Raw genomic sequence first — 15224 nt, forward strand, 5'->3', positions numbered from 1 at the left:
ACTATTAATAGAATCATAAAATCATAGAGTTGGAAGGGGCCATACAGGCCATCTAGTCCAACCCCCTGCTCAACGCAGGATCAGCCCTAAGCATCCTAAAGCATCCAAGAAAAGTGTGTATCCAACCTTTGCTTGAAGACTGCCAGTGAGGGGGAGCTCACCACCTCCTTAGGCAGCCTATTCCACTGCTGAACTACTCTGACTGTGAAAATTTTTTTCCTGATATCTAGCCTATATCATTGTACTTGTAGTTTAAAGCCATTACTGCATGTCCTCTCCTCTGCAGCCAACAGAAACAGCATCCTGCCCTCCTCCAAGTGACAACCTTTCAAATACTTAAAGAGGGCTATCATGTCCCCTCTCAACCTCCTTTTCTCCAGGCTGAACATTCCCAAGTCCCTCAACCTATCTTCATAGGGCTTGGTCCCTTGGCCCCAGATCATCCTCGTGGCTCTCCTCTGTACCCTTTCAATTTTATCTACGTCCTTCTTGAAGTGAGGCCTCCAGAACTGCACACAGTACTCCAAGTGTGGTCTGACCAGTATACAATGGGACTATGACATCTTGTGATTTTGATGTGATGCCCCTGTTGATACAGCCTAAAATGGCATTCGCCTTTTTTACCGCTGCATCACAGTGCCTGCTCATGTTTAGTTTACAATCCACAAGTACCCCAAGGTCTCGTTCACACACAGTGTTACCTAGAAGCGTACCCCCCATCCGGTAGGCATGCTTTTCATTTTTCTGACCCAGATGCAGAACTTTACACTTATCTTTATTAAATTGCATCTTGTTCTCATTTGCCCATTTTTCCATTGTGTTCAGATCTCGTTGAACTCTGTCTCTATCTTCCGGAGTATTTGCCAGTCCTCCCAATTTGGTGTCATCTGCAAACTTGATGAGTAGTCCCTCCACCCTCTCATCTAGATCATTAATAAATATGTTAAAAAGTACCGGGCCGAGCCCCGAGCCCTGAGGTACCCCGCTACTCACCTCTCTCCAGTCTGATGAAACACCATTGACAACAACTCTTTGAGTGCGGTTCTCTAACCAATCCCCTATCCACTTAACTATCTCAAAATCCAGATTGCAGTCCTTCAATTTATCCATCAGAACATCATGGGGAACCTTGTCAAAAGCTTTACTAAAATCCAAGTAAATGACATCAACTGAATTTCCGCGATCCAGCAAACCTGTTACTTGGTCAAAAAAGGAAACCAGGTTGGAGACCTGTTGGAGACAAATCCATGCTGACTTCCTTGGATCACCAAATTGTCCTCCAGATGTTTGCAGATTGCTCCCTTTAATATCTGCTCTTCCCCACAACAGAGGTCAGATTCACTGGTCTGTAGTTTCCCGGGTCATCCTTCCTCCCTTTTTTGAAGATCGGAATAACGTTTGCTCTCTTCCAGTCCTCCGGGACATCTCCAGTCCTTAAAGAGGTCCCGAAGATGATGGACAAGGGCTGTGCAAGTTCTCTGGAAAGTTCTTTGAGCACTCTCAGGTGCATTTCATCCGGCCCAGGGGATTTGAACTCATCCAGTGCAGCTAAATGCCTCTCGACAACCTCTCTATCCATGTTAACCTGCCACCCAAACACTATCCTTTGGCTACTGCCATCTCTAAGGTAAAGGTAAAGGTATCCCCTGTGCAAGCACCGAGTCATGTCTGACCCTTGCGGTGACGCTCTCATGTGTTTTCATGGCAGACTCAATACGGGGTGGTTTGCCAGTGCCTTCCCCAGTCATTACCATTTACCCCCCAGCAGCAAGCTGGGTACTCATTTTACCGACCTCGGAAGGATGGAAGGCTGAGTCAACCTTGAGCCGGCTGCTGGGATTGAACTCCCAGCCTCATGGGCAAAGCTTTCAGATGGCTGCCTTACCACTCTTCGCCACAAGAGGCTCTTACTGCCATCTCTAGATGTACCTAAACCCTTTGACCTGTGGGAAAAAACAGATGTAAAATAGGCACTAAGCCTTTCTGCTTTCTCTGCATCTTCCATTAGAGTTTGTCCATCCGCACCCAACAGTGGGCCTATTGCCTCCTTTACTTTACGTTTGCATTTAAAGAAACTCCCCTGGTGGGAGTAAATTAATGGGGAAAAGGGGCCCCCTGTTATGTTGGAGACATCTCCCTATTAGTGTGGCATCAGTGTTGTGTGTCTTAATGCTGTGTTTTAAACACACAAGGCATATTTTTTTAAAACTTATATGGCCGTAGCTACCCAGATGCATTGTTTCAGTACTGTGAAAGAGCAGGGACCACGTGCTCCATGAAGGGGAGAAATGTTGCTGAGAACAAAAAATGCCACCACATGATCCTTCTATCACTGTGGCTAGTATAGCTCTCCAGGCTATCAGAAATGTAGATTCCCCTTGGGCAGAGCAAGGCGGGAAGAGGAAGCCAATGTTCACAGCCTGCTGTCCATTTCGTTCTAAAAGCTGCCCAGCTGCCATGAAGTTCACCTCATCCTCTTCCTCCACTCCCTCTACTGCTGGCACAAGGGGACCATCGTGGAAGGAGAGTGAGGTAAAAGACCTCCTGGCCATCTTTGCAGATATTAAGGCCCAGGAGGCTCTGAACATCTCACATAGGAATCACGAGGTCTTCAAGGCCATCTCCAGGGAGATAAGGGCTCTCAGCCACAGCCATTCAGGGCTGGAGTGCTGAACTAAGAGAATAAGCCTCCACCATGAATACTACCGGGTGGTGGCTTACAACAGAGGCATGGGAGTTGCTCCAGTGACATGCCTGTATTTCAGGGAGCTCAGAGAGATCTACGGGGATGGTGGAAGCACTTTGCCCAAGCATGTGGCTCACAGCAACCATGGGGGAAGCACTCCCAACTCACAATGACCCACAACAGATGTCTGTTGTTCATCCTGGACCTGGTGTCAATTGGGGCAGAGAACATCCATGGCCATCAGCGCTCCACATCTATTCATTTTGGTAAACCATGAATGGCTGGATTGGGATTGGGGTGGCTAGCTCTCCTGAAATCTCCCCTGCAGCCTTCTTTGGCCATGTTGTTGCATTTAAATGGGGCAAACTTTCAGTGATGCTCCGGCCCAATTGAGGCTCTTCCATTTAAAGGTGTGTGCTTGGTCACCTTTATGTTCCCCCTTGTGTTCACCCCCCCATCCACATCTGTGTGTCTAGCGGTCAAGCCAGGGAAATGATCTGGCCTGCTGGCAACAATCTCTGCTTACTATTCATAGCACATTCTCCCCTGGAGTCAGCCCTGCCTGATTCATAGGAGATGTCACCACATAGGGAGCATTTGGAAAGGAGTGACTCTTCAGCCATCCAGATAGGTAGGTAGTGGTGCCCACTGCCTTTCCTTAGGGGAGGAAGAGGTGTTCCCCGCCTGACCCTGGCATGCAGGAAACCCCCCTGCGGCCACTGGACGTAAAGAGGGCCCTCCTCCAAAGCAGCTGTCCCACCCCAAACCACTCCTGGAACAAGCCTGGGAACAAGGAGAAAACATGTGGTCCGGGTGCTTAAGAGTAGACGGGCATGCCTGGTTAAACCCAGGAACAAGTATTTCCCATGACCCATCTCCCCATCCAGTTAACCCCCCCCCCCTTTTTTTTTTTTGAGAAGTTTGGAAAGCTGATCTCTCCCGTGCCCAATGTTGTTTAAAAAAAAAACATTGTTATGTTGTTCTTGCTGGCCAACCTGGACTGTGACCATGGGGTTATATCTTCCCAGCAGGTGGAAAACAGTGATCTGCAGTCACACCATGAACCTCTGTGGTGGTGCTGGGTGCGTATTCACTGGTAGCCATGACAGCAGTGGGAGAGAGGCACATGAGACTCATGAAGTGAAAACTTCAGTAATATTTATTTAGAAGAACAACAGCAAACACAGGAAACCCCAACTTTTACCCCAGCCCTCTCACCCAGGAAATACTCAAACAAACCCATTTGTAGCCCTATTTCCCTTCTGTCTCCATCCCCAAGTGAGACTCAATCTGCTGGAGCCTCGTATTCATATCTCTGAGGGTTTTTTTTTTTTTTTAGTGCTGCTGGAGTAGCCTCCCTGCCCTCCTCTTCCAGTGCTCCTGGTTTTCTGTCCTCTCATTTTGGATACACACTGGTGGATGGGGGGGGGGAGGGCCATTGAATTAGCACATCTACTGAATCCACATGCCCAGAGAGCATCTACAAACCTGGACATCCCCCCACAGAAAGATGTCACTCACTGGCTTGACATGGTTTGTTCCTGCATGACATCTCAGGTGAGTTTGATTGTCTGCAATAGGGAGCTAGACTACTGTGGCTAGCTAGTCAGGTGCTGTGAAGCTAATTTGCCTCCCCAAATTGCAGTCATCATTTAAAAATTTTAACACAGTTTGAGGCAAAGTGTGGCATCTCTTGTGGCAACCTGTTTCCTCCTACGTGGGTAGAGACAGGGGTGGACATGTGGGATGCCTTTGGGGAGTTTGCATGCAAGGTTTGGCAGTGTTCAATTGGTGCTGTTCAGTAACCACCACACATACCAGGAATACATAGTCCTCAGAGTGCCCGTGTATCCCCCCCAATACCCAAATTTTCCTTCCACATCTTTATAGGGAGGTGTGTTCCTCCATAGAAATGCAGAACTGGGTGTCATGAAGCCCTGCCACACACGTCGTTCAATGAATGGCAACTCAGAGCTGCAGGAGAGTTCTGGGAAGCAAGTGCATATGGAGCATGTGAAGTACATTTGGAGGACTCACACGTGTCATATGTCCTCCCACCAAGGGCGTCCCACAGCCTTCCAGAGATACATCATCTGCACAAGGAAGGATGTCCTTCCACTCTCCCAAGGGACACCCTGCCATGCCTCCTGACTCACCATGAAGTCAAGCTTCATCTGCTTCAACTTCATGCAGCATTGGTCCTAGGTGCTCAGCCGACTTCTGCGCCACCAACGCATAGGCACAGTGAGTCTGGAGGGGTGTGTCTGCCATAAGCCTTGGAAGGCTCCTGGACTGCAAGATGATGTCCAGCAGGATCTCAATCTCTGCCCGCTGCCAAAAGGCTCCTCTACTTGCCCTGGGCATTTTGGAAAATGGCAGGGTTTTTTCCAAGTAGGTGAAGCAATGCCCTCCAGCCATCATTTACAATGTTACTGGTTGGTGAGCCATTTGGGGCTGATGCCAAATAAAGTATGCCAGCCCTCTGAAGGAACATTACAAGTGGCCATGACCACCTGATCCCGCCTGTGCACCTCCTCCCTTCCCTGCCAGACCAGCAAACACATGGCTCAAAAGCATTGCAGACTTTATTTTTCGGTGAGAAGTTGACTTCCTATTTCCCCTGAGACTGTCTAAAGAGAAATGAGGCCAGAGTATCTTGAATCCTCAGTCCCTCTCTGTAAATCCTCTTCTTCCTCAGCTGCGTTGGGGGGCCCTGTCATCCAGAACTATGGTGTCCAGAAGTATCTCATGCCCTCTCTCCTCACATATGTTGTGCAAGATCACACATGCACTCACTACTGGAGTGACATGGTTTAGGAAGACATGAAGGTGTTCAAGAAGTCACCTCCAGCATGCCTTCAGTCTCCCAAAGGCATGCTCCACCACATTCCATGGCCATAACCAAGCGACCACCCATTTCCACACACACTTGAAATAGCCCCTCTACAGCAACAAAGGGTGGATAGGTGTGCTGCCAGGAAAGTTGCTTAAGGTCATTTTGGGAAGGTTGCTTAAGGTCAGGGTGTGGAGTCATGCTCTGCCAATTAGTGAGTGTTGCTAGGTAGAACCCAGCTAACCAAAAATGAATCTAGACCACCATAAAGTGAATCCCGAACAGAAATCAAGGAAAAATGTTTTATTGTTGCAGCATGGGAATTGGTGGTTTCCATTGATTGACAATCTGAGGAGCAGGGGGGGAAATGTGGGTCGTCCACACTTCCAGCTTCTTTGTTGCCTCGTTGGGAAGGCAAAAGCTGTGATGAGGCAGCGGGCAGCCAAATGCGTGGTTTGCAGTCCCACTTTAACAAGCAGGAGGCAGCATGCATTTTACGCCTCCGTGTGGAAACAGTCCTGGTTACAGTAGACGGGTGGGAGGTGGGAGGTATGAAACTGAGGTGGAAGGTATGAAGTCAGTAGGATTGGCAGACAACAGCTTGCAACCCCCAGGAGAAATCTAGGGGTGGGGCCTATACCGGCATGCTGATGTCACAGCCAGTAAAAACTGGAAGTCACATCTTTAGATACTGCTGCGTTTACAAAATTGTAACTGTTAAGAACCTCTACTATGCCACTTCTGGCTTTGACCGGAAGTGACATCATCAATGGTTCAGTGTGATGCTGGCACATACTCCACCCCCCCCCCCAGTGCTTTGGGCATCAACAGGTGAATAGTAGGAATGCCAGAAGGTCTCCCACTAGAATAGGAAACCTGGCACCCCCAGATTTGGAGCCAATTTGGAGCCAACACAAATTTTGATAGGCTGCTTCCTAATGACAACTCTCACAAACGATATGGTTGTTTACTTGAAAAAAAATCATGTTTGTTTCATTATTTTTAAAAGGAGAATTAAAATAAATGAATAGAATTTTTTTTTAATGAGCTAGGCAGGGAATATGGTTGCCAGCTCTAGGCTGGAAAATACCTGGGGACTTTGGGGGGTGGAACTGTGTGGGATTTGGGATAGAGAGGGACTTCAGTCTTGTATAATGCTCTGCAGTACCCTCCAAAGCAGCCATTTCCTCCAGGGGAACTGATCTCCTGGAGATGAGCTATGAAACTGGGGGATCCCCAGGTGCTGAGGACTAGCATTCCTAGCAAGGAAACATAGCAAGCACCTTGAAGTATGTAATGGTGAATGGCATTTACCTAAGCCAGCCACTTATTATCTGTACAGCTGGGGGAGCGGACATGAGGAGGCAGCTGTCTTGGTGGTGGGCAGCACGTATCTCAGTCCTAGCTGTTGTATGGCATGGGGAACGGTTGGCAGAACTCAGCACCTCTTGGCACAATTCTGTGCAGGAAGTATAGAAAGTGTTAAATGTGTTCCTCTTGCCACTCCCATTTGCTAAAGAAATACTTACCCCTTGAAGCTTGAATTAACAATGTTTAAATAGTCCAAAGGAAAAAAAAGTCTAAAAAAGGAAATGGTTCAGAAAATATGATTTTCTTTTTTAAAGTTCTAATGCGGTAAAAAAAAGATATAATAGCTAACAGGAGGAGGAGGAGGAAGTAGAAATTCATACCAAAAAGAATTGATGATCAGTAACAAGAAACAGAGAGCCTCTTGTGGCGCAGAGTGGTAAGGCAGCAGACATACAGTCTGAAAGCTCTGCCCATGAGGCTGGGAGTTCAATCCCAGCAGCCAGCTCAAGGTTGACTCAGCCTTCCATCCTTCCGAGGTCAGTAAAATGAGTACCCAGCTTGCTGGGGGGTAAACGGTCATGACTGGGGAAGGCACTGGCAAACCACCCCATATTGAGTCTGCCATGAAAATGCTAGAGGGCATCACTCCAAGGGTCAGACATGACCCGGTGCTTGCACAGGGGATACCTTTACCTTTAACAAGAAACAGCTGACAATCAGCTCCCAGCCCTCCTCCTCCCCCCACTTCCCTGCTTGCCTTTGGGGTCAGTGCCCATTTTCTTGAATCCTGATTGCCGAGAAATTGGACGCTAGGGTTCCACTCCAGGTCTGACTAGTTAATGGGAGGCCTGAGGCTGCGTGCATTGAAATATGAGGAACTGTATTACAAATGCCAACCCAGGAGTTCCAAAAAAAGTGTTGAGACCGAGGAGGCGGGGAAAAAACCTTGTTTCTGCAACCATATAGACTAGCTGAACAGCTGCAAAGAAAAACCACAGGGACTCCCTTGGTTTCTCCCTGACTGAGAAAACATATGGTGCTTAGACACATGTGCTTCCCATGTGGAAGCTACATTTCATGCATAGATTTTATGTGTCTTAAGAGAGTGCCGTGCGGCTCAGAGCTGTCTCACAGGTGAGCTGCTTCAAAGCATACAAAGCACAGAAACCCCTTGAACGTGACATTGAAGAGCATGATGTATAAGAAATTCTCAAGGATTATAATTTTCTGTATCTTTAGCACTAGGTATTTTTGGAAATTCAAGAAAGCACCCTATGACACATCTTCTATATGCTTGTTTATTTTATGTACTTTAACCTTGAGTTAACTATCCTGGGAGACAATAATCACACTTGTTTGTCTGTTCATTTAGGATTTCTAGGATGTTCTCATATATGTTCAAAGCAGCTTAACCAAAAAATCAATATAACAATGCAGGCACAAATTATGCTGGGGTGGGAAGCATTATAAAATCCTGCAGGTGTCATGGGCTTTTGCGCACAATCAACCATATGCTGACAGTTCAAAGACAAGCAAAGAGTTTGTCAAATGTTTGCCTGGGCTTAATACAACTTGCACACAGCTTGCAACTCAAGGCAGCAGATGATCACACATCTGTGCCCCTGAAATATGTGGCTCCAAAGCTTAAGAAGTATTACTGGGAAATTATGTTTCTCACCACAATCTTTTCTTAATGTCAGGAAAGAGCTGTCAGCCAGATATGCTGTTCCAGTGTCAAAGTCATATAACATCCCAATAGAACCAACATTACCCCATAACCAAGATGGAATGATATGTGTAAAACATGGATATTCATAAATATGAAAGTTTGGGATCCTCCTACTTTCATGCTCTCAGTGTTAAGATGTTGTGTTGGTATATTTTATATAAATAAATTCTTCTCTACAAAAAAGGGGGGATGGGGTGAGTATTTGTAACCCCAGGGAGACAATAGTTAGTATTAACTAACCACAATCAATGTGCTTCTAATATGCACAGAAAATATTAAATTAGTAAAAGTCAAATAATTGTCTATTCTCAATAAACATTTCTCCCTATTTTCCTTCTCTTTAGATCAGCCTTGCACAACTGCTGACTCACAGACATATCTGCAGCCACTAGTTATAGGGTCTGAGGCCCTATAAATGTTTGCTGTTTGGACAGAGATTAAAAGAAAAGAAATAAAAGAAACATTGCTTTCTTTTTTGTCAGTGATCCCTTGAGTGTAAGTCATTGACCAGAAGTGACACTGAGCTCACTAGACGTTAAGAAACTTGTTGCTGAAAGAGAAAGCACAAAGAGATGGCTTCCAACTGCTGTTGTGGGGAAAGGGAATAAAGTTCTGTCCTGATGAGGTGAAAGGAGATTTAAATGGCTGGGGGTGGGAAGCAGAAACCGATTGTAATGATTCATCTTATGTTCTTCTACACCTCTTTCCTTAGATTTCTGGAAGGAAAACAGACACACTTTTCCATTTGAAATCACCTACTTATGAGAAATTTGGCCAGATGAGACTTGAGGAAAGGAACTTTCATTCCAGAATCAGGAACTATACATACATCTATCTCAAGGTGAGAATTTCCCTTTTATTATGTCCACTGTGTTCCAAACCTCTTTTCATTAAACATTGGGGTGTCTGAACTCCAGAAAGCAGGCATCAGGAAAAATTACTTGCCAAAAAATCTGCCTAACTTGATAATATATGAATAACCTATGACTTCAGGGATACTTCCTAGGCTACAAGAGATGCCGTAGGGTGGAGAATCACAATTCAAATACATTTTGAGGCAACATAAAAGGGAGAAACGTTTTCATTTGATTTTTGTGTCGCCAACTTTTTCTGGAATGTTTCCTTTGGCCTTGAGAGTAGAATTAAAGGTACAGATTCAGCAGACAAACCAGGAACATTCCATCTATAGCAACTGTCCACCTACTTCCATGAAAACCTTATTTGAGGATTTGGGCTTTCAAGCCCAATCAATTCAATTTCAGTTCCTATATAAAGGCTGAGGTCAGATGGGACAGAGGATGCCGATATGGAAGGGATCCACAGCATGGACTATTCTCTTGTGTCCTTGAATATTGGGAGCTGCTGACTATCAGTGGAGGGTGCCCACATTCCTACTCATTCTACCCTCTTATGCCAGGGAAATCTTCACCTGCTGAATCTCTTCTCTCTGGCTAAAATACACATGCATATTTATACATAGGGAGAGTATTTCCATAGCTACCACAAACTCACCAGCCAGCACCATCTGTGGAAAAGCAACAGGAATGTTTCCAAAGGGATTTGCCTCCTGAAATAACAATTATTACCTCAATTTTTCCCTTCTCGGCAGTATTAGAAGGGGAAAGACAGAAGCGTTCTGGAATGGTTGCTGTTCTAAGAAATTGAAGAGCAAATCAAAATAATGTTTGCTGACATTAGGATTATTGTTTTTCATATAGCATGTGTAGGCTGGCCAGGAGATCTGAGGATTGTCTGGCAGCCAAGCAAGGGATGTTTGGAGGTGGTAGCCATTGTCTGCCTCTGTGCCATGACCCTCAGTGTTCCTTGGAGGAACTCCATCCAAATCCTAGCCAGGGTCAGCCCTGCTTAGCTTACCCGGGCTATCCAGGTGAGGGCTGACATTAGGACAATCTGGGTGAGGTATGTTTCAGGATGAAGACAAGGTAAACACAGAATGTGGGTCAGCTATAAGTATCCCATGGAAACATGGATGTTTGGACTGCTGGAAGGTAACAGAGAACAGCTCTTTGCCCTCCATCTACCGTTGAACTGGGCTTCTTGTCCTGGTTCTCTAGGAGGCTCATGGCTGTGTAGGCATTGAAAAGTTCATGTACTGAAGGTTCATAGAAAGGAACAGGATTGCTGTGGCAGGGTTCAGCCATTGTCTGTAGACAGGTACATGCATCTGTAAGTATAGGCATGCTGACTCTTACATGCAATCAGTATGTTTTCAAGAGCTGAGTCCGAGTTACATGGAACAGCTTGTCGATATATACATGGGCATACATAGGAAGAACACACAGATTTTGAGGATGGGGGCAGCAGGTGCAATATTCTTCCTCTCTACATGCGAGGCCACTTTAGCCAGGTAGCACACAGCCAGGTGCTACAGACCCTGTGCATTCAGGGCTCCACACAGTGCTTTCCCTCTCATGGATCAGGCAATAGCCTCTCTCCTCTCCCCTTGTCCCTTGAACTTTTATGATGTCAGGATGATAGAACTGCATCATCAATGTACTGGAGCGGGAAAAAAGGTTCCCGCTGCAGGGGACATTCTGCAGGCATAGCCCTAAGGAGGTGGAGTCAAGAGACCAGGTGGGACCTAAGACTGCAGCATGGAAAAGAAGAAGACTGCTCCATCCTCCTTCATCTGAGCCCAGTCCCTCTGCCACCTCACTGCTACTGCTTCTTCCTCTATGCCCTGCACTCATATTGCCTCCACTGTCTCCCCCCTCCTGCACAGGACCACAAAGAAGGCAGCAGCAGCAGGTGAGTCGGAGACCCTCTCCTCTTGAACTCCTTCCAACACACTCCTGGCAAGGACCTTTTGAGAAAGTGAGTTTGATTGATGGAGCTCTTTAAGGACACTCATAGTGAAACCCCCCTTTCCAGTGTGGGGGTCCCTCTGCCCCCAGCATGGCTGCTCCCACCACAGTTGTGCCCTGCTAGGGTTCTGCAAGTCCTTAAACTGGCTCTGCCTACATGCATACAGAGCATACACTTCTGAGCAGCTCTTGCTCAGCCCGTTACCCTGAGGTCTGCATCACCAGCCCAGCCAAAAGTATGCACAAACTCTCCTCCTCCACCAAACTGTTGGTGTTTAAAGGCTTTTCTTCCCTTTGTACCAAAATCTTCTATTAGAGCAGATGGCAGATCTAAGTTTCTCTTGCTCATTAGAGGATTTTTCAACAGCAAGTGGAAGTTGACTCTCACATCCAACTGGCAGCATAGACCAGCTCCACCTTCTTGCAGAAACAAAATGGCAGTGGCAATTTTCTTGGCATGCTTGTGGGCTTCTAGTCTCTTCCTGTTTTTGTTCTTTGAAAGTTACACACATTAGTCTCATGGTACATTTGCCAGCAGAGGTATACTTGGTAATAAAATATCCATCTTGTTAACATGAAATATGACAAGATGACCTAACTCCTCCTAAATATTCATTCTGCACCTTAAAAACTAGGCTCAAAAGAAATGGTTTCTTGAGAAGATCTATTAAAGACACAACACCTTCCTGTATCACATCATAACAGGGAATGTTCATGGCCACATGACAAAAAGAGTCCACACTGTGACTTCTTCCTGCACTGTAATCAATCCAGTTCTGAAGTCTAGTGATTTCTGGGGTTACCAGGTGTCAGAAGGAATCACAAAGCAGCAGCCCTATGGCACTATATTAGTATTAGTATTAGTATTAGACTAGATTTAGAGCCCGTTGTACGTGTAAATACAACAAGCGCTAGAATGGGTGGGTTTGAGAGTGTCTTGGCTTGTAGTGTATCTTCCTTCCTTTCTTCCTGCCTTTCTCTATCTCCTTCCTGTCTCTTTCTCTCTGTCCCTGCCTCTATCTATCTCTCTTCCTCGCTCTCTGTCTTTCTTTCTGCCTTCCTCATATCCTTCTACCAAGCCATCCACCCATGCCTGTATCTCCTTGCTCTCTCCCGTCCATGCCTTTCTCTTCTAACTGTCTTACTTTCTGTCCTTCTCCCTGTATTTTTTCCATCCCTTTATATCTCTCTCTCCTTCCTTCCTTCCTTGCTTTTTTCATTTCTTTCTCTCTCTCCTTTCTGTCTCTGTTTCTCTCTCGCTGCCTCTATCTCTCCATCTCTCCATCTCTGTGTGTGCGTTTCTTTCATATTTCCCTCCATCCATTCATCCATCCATCCAGTTTGGTGTAGTGGTTAGGAGTGCAGACTTCTAATCTGGCATGCCAGGTTCGATTCTGCGCTCCCCCACATGCAACTAGCTGGGTGACCTTGGGCTCGCCACACCACTGATAAAACTGTTCTGCCCGGGCAGTGATATTAACGCTCTCTCAGCCTCACCCACCCCACAGGGTGTCTGTTGTGGGGAGAGGAAAGGGAAGGTGATTGTAAGCCGCTTTGAGCCTCCTTCGAGTAGGGAAAAGCGGCATATAAGAACCAACTCTTCTTCTTCTTCTTCTTCTTCTTCTTCTTCTTCTTCTTCTTCTTCTTCTTCTTCTTCTTCTTCCATCCCTTTATCTCCTTTTCTCTCTCCTTCCTTCCTTCCTTCCTTCCTTCCTTCCTTCCTTCCTTCCTTCCTTCCTTCCTTCCTTCCTTCCTTCCTTCCTTCCATGTTTCATTTTTCTCTCTCTCTCCTTTATGTCTCTTTTTCTGTCTCTCTGCCTCTATCTCTCCAGCTCTCCAGTCTCTCTGTGTGTGTTTCTTTCATATTTCCGTTTATCCTTCCTTCCTTCCTTCCTTCCTTCCTTCCTTCCTTCCTTCCTTCCTTCCTTCCTTCCTTCCTCCCTCCCACCCACCCACCCACCCATCCATCCATCCATCCATCCATCCATCCATCCATGTATCTCCTCTCTGTCTCCCATGCATCCCTTTGTCCTCTAAATTTTTTACTTTCTGTGTTTCTTCCTGTCTTTCTCCCATCCCTTTATCTCCCTTTCCTCCCTCCCTCCCTTCCTCTCTCTGTCTCTCTCTCTCTGCTTCTGTCTCTCCATCCCTGGCTTCGGCGCGGCCCAAGGAGCAGGCTCAGCTGGCATTGTTCCCGAGAGGCCCCTTTTATCAAACCCAGATCCATCTGGTGGGGAGGGATGTGTGTTGCCACTGGCACACGAGGAGGCCTTCACCGAGTCAGCCGACTGCCATCCAAAAACAAGAACAACAAACTAAAAACAGCCAGTGGGTTTTTCTTCAGGTTTTCAGAGTTGGCTGGGACTTCCAGGGTCATCTAATCCTACCCCCCGCTTCAGGTGGCAGTCTTGGCTGGCAGGGGTACAGAGCTGGCAGGGACCTCCATGGTCACCTAGTCCAAACCCCTGCTTCAGGCAGCGGTCTTGGTTGTAGGAGCGCAGAGTTGGCAGGGATCCCTGGAGTCATCTAGTCCAACCCCCTGCTCCAGGCAGCAGTCATGTTTTGCAGGGGCACAGAGCTGGCAGAACTCTCCTTTTGGTCATCTGGTCCAGCCCCCTGCTTTAGGCAGCAGTCTTGGTTTGCTAGAGCAGAGCTGGCAGGTACCTCCATTGTCATCTAGTCCAACTCACTGCTTGGACAGTGGTCTTGGCCTGCAGGAGCTCAAAGCTGGCAGGGACATCCAGGGTCATCTAGTCCGACCCCCTTCGCAGGCAGTGGTCTTAGTTTGCAGGGGCTCTGAACTGGCTGGCACCCCCAGGGTTATCTAGTCCAACCCCAGCAGTGGTCTTGGTTTGCAGGAGATCAAAGCTGGCTGAGATCTACAAGGTCATTGCTTTAGGCAGTGGGAGAGTTGGGAGAGACCTCCAGGGTCATCTAGTCGAACCCCTGCTTCAAGAAGTGGTCTTGGTTTGCAGGAGGTCAGTGCTGGCTGGGATCTCCTGGGTCATTTAGTCCAACCCCTTGCTTTGGGCAGCAATCTTGGTTTGCAGGAGCAAAAAGCTAACAGAAAAGAAATGGAACTGTTCTAAGGCAATATGTTTGTAATATATACAATGAGTAAATACAATTTCTTTTACATCTTTTATATACCAGAAGGAACAACCATAACGGCTTCTAGATCAATTCCGTTTTAATTGGCTTCATCAGTGATTGAAACCTCCAATCCTCCAAAAACAGTTTGTAGTATCAAAGGTGGCAAAATCCTATCACCTTTCCTTATGTTATTATCTTTAACTGCTCCTGCAGAGAGGAATAAAAAAAAGAGTAAGCCCTAAGGGGGAGGAGAAAGGGCGGGCTCTGTCCGGGATAAAAACTCGGAGGGCCCAATCAGGAGCCGCGAAGCCCTCCGAGTGTCACTCCAGGGCCAAGCAAGGGCACCACCCACAGCCTGGGCAGGGAATGGGGCCCCAGAAGCCTGTGGCTAGCTGCCGATGGTCAGTGACTACCATCCGGGGCTACACAGTAGTCTTGGCCAGGCAATATGTGCCCATTGCCAGTGCTTACATTCCTTCAGCAGCAGCCAGGCATTGCTTGATGGTGTCAGGGCAGGCCATGCCTTCCACAGCTGGTATCACAGGCATCACCCGGTCTTGCTTGGCAGGGCAGCCAATCCTAGGTTAATTGCAGTTAACGGGCCAGACTGGCTTGGGGGGGTGTCCGTCATGGACGTGGTGTTGATGAGGACGCAATAACGAGGGGCTTTCCCAGGGCTTGATCTCAGAATGCACTGGGCAGAGGAAGCGGCTGCATAGGACTGTCACAGAAGAGATGCAAGGTGCT

The 15224-nt window shown here is 47.1% G+C and overlaps 1 long non-coding RNA gene across 1 annotated transcript in view; it reads left to right on the forward strand.

The window, feature by feature from the left end:
- The window catches only part of LOC143832328 (uncharacterized), a 105029-nt gene that overhangs the window by 41288 nt on the left and 48517 nt on the right, over window positions 1-15224 (forward strand). The window contains exon 2 of the long non-coding RNA XR_013229202.1: window positions 9272-9400. This is a non-coding gene — a long non-coding RNA (uncharacterized LOC143832328). The remainder of the gene's footprint in view (window positions 1-9271; window positions 9401-15224) is intronic.

The sequence above is a fragment of the Paroedura picta genome, chromosome 3, assembly GCF_049243985.1.
Source record: "Paroedura picta isolate Pp20150507F chromosome 3, Ppicta_v3.0, whole genome shotgun sequence".
NCBI classification, from domain to species: domain Eukaryota; kingdom Metazoa; phylum Chordata; class Lepidosauria; order Squamata; family Gekkonidae; genus Paroedura; species Paroedura picta.